At 40.5% G+C, this 3,000-nt stretch overlaps 1 protein-coding gene across 9 annotated transcripts in view; it reads left to right on the top strand.

The window, feature by feature from the left end:
- Nucleotides 1–362: 362 nt before the first annotated feature.
- Nucleotides 363–3,000, top strand: part of CCL1 (C-C motif chemokine ligand 1) — a 43,907-nt gene continuing 41,269 nt past the window's right edge. For 4 of the 9 annotated variants that reach the window (XR_003791843.1, XR_003791844.1, XR_003791840.1 and 1 more), the window contains exon 1: nt 363–871. The gene's annotated coding sequence lies outside the window, so the exon portion shown is untranslated. The remainder of the gene's footprint in view (nt 872–3,000) is intronic. The other 5 variants (XR_003791833.1, XR_003791836.1, XR_003791834.1 and 2 more) reach the window with 3 other exon arrangements.

The raw sequence follows: 3,000 nt of genomic DNA, 5'->3' as shown, positions 1-3,000 counted from the left end.
AAAACGAGAACACTAAATTCAAGTGTCACCCCTTTTAGAAGCACTTCGTTATGTTCTCTCTTGAACAGTTTTTTTTATTATTTAGGTAATAGTACCTCTCATACTATATTGTAATAATTAATATTCTTTGAGCTCATTGAAGTCAGGCACTGTGTTGTTGTCTCTTTGTTTCCAGGGCCTGGCCAGTGTCTCCATAGGAGATAGTTAATAAATATTTAAATGAAGAAAGAAGGTATGGGTGAAATATATGTAAGCTGTGTTTCATGAATAATCCTGCTAATATTAAAGCAGTTATAAAAACATTATTTTTATGTCCTGAGGCCATCGTAAGCAGTTGATTTTTACTGGCTTAAACTTTATTTTCCTTTTCCCAACTTCATTTTGAATTTGAGTCTTAGAACTAACCCACTTCAATTTATATTTAAATTCTTGGAAACATTAGAGATTACAGAATTATGGCTCTATTAACAATATATTGAGTCTAAATATCTTCTTAACGGCCAACTCTGCGTAAATCACTTCAGCATTGCCTTGATAATAAATCCAGCAGTTTGGCTTTCTGTATGGAGAAAGGTTACATTTAAACCTTCTTGCCATTGCCTTTTCATTAGGATTCTGATAATCCTGACCTTCGACACCGGGGCTTTATTTATTGGCGCCTTCTCTCAACTGATTCTGTCATAGCCAAAGAAGTAGTCTTGTCTGAGAAGCCACTGATCTCCGAGGAGACAGATCTTATTGAACCAACTCTGTTGGATGAGCTCATCTGCCACATTGATTCTTTGGCCTCAGTGTACCATAAGCCGCCCAATGCTTCTGTGGAAGGAAGTCATGGAATCCATCGCAAACACTTGCCAGTACATCATGGGAGGTAAGCAGGTAAACTAGGTTTGAGTGAGAAGTGATTCTCTGTTTAGACGAAGTTGGTCTTCCTCAAGCTTTTATAGCCTAGAAAAATTTGCTATGCATTTGGCAAACCTACTCTACTGCCCTGGAGGCTTCATCTGAATACTAGTGACCACACACAAACAATGGGTTAAAAGGCCCCTCTGTGTTCTAACCTCAGGGTAGGTAAGGTTGTGCCTTTAGAAAATTGTGGTGAAGATTTTCTAAATGGATAAAGTTTGAAAGTTGCTTAAGTCTCCAGAAAGCTGAGGCTAGAAATTTTCCCAGAGTTGAAAACTTGGTAAAAAGCCTGTACAGGCATACCACAGAGATAGTGCACTTCAGTTCCAGACCACTGCGATAAAGTGTCATGAATTTTTTTGTTGTTGTGTTTTCAGTGCATATAAAAGTTATGTCTATACTATACTGTAGTCTATTAAATGTGCAATAGTATTATGTCTAAAAAAATAGTCTACATACCTTAATTTAAAAATACTGTATTGCTGGGGCTTCCCTGGTGGTGCAGTGGTTGAGAGTCCGCCTGCCGATGCAGGGGACGTGGGCTCGTGCCCCGGTCCGGGAGGATCCCACATGCCGCGGAGCTGCTGGGCCCGTGAGCCATGGCCGCTGAGCCTGCGTGTCCGGAGCCTGTGCTCTGCAACGGCAGAGGCCACAGCAGTGAGAGGCCCGCGTACTGCAAAAATAAATTAAAAAATAAAAATAAAAATACTGTATTGCTAAAAAATGCTTATCATCATCTGACAATGCAGGGTTGCCACAAACTTTGAATTTGTAGAGACTGCGATATCTGCAAAGTGCAATAAAATGAGGTCCGCCCATGTATACATTTAGCTATTTTTATCCTTTACTGTAACTTTGGTTCAAGCTTATGGATGAAGTTAGCAGATACTGCTTCTCTTATGCTGTAAAGCTAGCTGTTAGTGAAATAATGTTTGCAGGATTGTTTTATAAGAGCAGCCTAGATTCTGTGTAGACATAGTTGTTCAGTTGCCTGTACCTTTTTTTACCAAAATAAATTGCTCCATATCAGTAAGGAAATGCTATTATGAACAGACTGTCAGGTAACACGGAACTCTTGCTCAAAAATAACCTTAAAATTTTAATTTGGGAGCGGCAGTACTCTCATAAACTCTTATAATGGGTATCTTGGAATCTTTTCAGAATCTCCCTTCATTAATTATAATAAACCTCAAATCTGAGTAGAATTTGATCTCTGAGTGGTTAGAGTATCTGCACTTGCACCGTTTCTGAGTGTCTCGTATTGCCTAATATATATTGCTGTTTCAGTGGTTCATGAATAGCCAGAGTGTAGGATTTTTTGCTTTACAAATTAGTGTAGTCAACGTTTACAATACTGTAGCTCTGTTTTGACAGACTATGGGCACAGATAAACAAAAAGAAAAGGGCAGTACCCAAGAAAATGATTATTAATCTTTCATTAGCCCTTGAGTTGAATCTTTGGTTTTAGGGCAGTGCTGTGATTTTCACCCAAAGGAAACTTGTGGTTTCATGAGGATCAGGCCTCGTTACAGGGTGTTTGACCTCGTAGGCAAGCATATTTAACATTCGCTAGATATGACCATTTAACTTCTAAGTACATCTCCCAGTCTGTGCTTCAAGTTTTGATAAATAGATACGGACTTTCTGTTGTTTGCCATTTAAATTACCTTTCTCCTGATAACTTTGACCCTCAAATGGGATGGGGAAAATGAATGAAACAAATCAACAAACAAAAACAACTCTTCCTAGAACACAAAGAGAGAACCAATATGTAAAAAGAAGCAGTCTCTTACATAAGGTCTTTATCAGATAAATAGCCTTCAATTTGTTACCTTCACAATTCCTTATGTGGCTCCTTTTTGGATGACCTTTTTGTCCATTTGTGCTTGTTTTGTGTTTTTTTTTTTTTTTTTTTTGCTCCCCGGGCCCCTCCCTCCTTTGGGCCCCCCCGTTTCGGACCCCAGGCTCCGGGCGCGCCGGCTCAGCGGCCATGGCGCCTGGGGCCAGCCGCTCCACGGCACGTGGGATCTTCCTGCTCCCGGGAACAGGGCACGAACCCGCGCCCCCTGCGTCGGCAGGCGGACTCTCAACCAC

The sequence above is a fragment of the Monodon monoceros genome, unplaced genomic scaffold (assembly GCF_005190385.1).
Source record: "Monodon monoceros isolate NGI ecotype Baffin Bay Population unplaced genomic scaffold, NGI_Narwhal_1 Super_Scaffold_9, whole genome shotgun sequence".
Lineage (NCBI taxonomy): Eukaryota > Metazoa > Chordata > Mammalia > Artiodactyla > Monodontidae > Monodon > Monodon monoceros.
The sequence above is the reverse complement of the archived record's forward strand: the minus strand, read 5'-3'. Positions and strand labels throughout refer to the sequence as shown.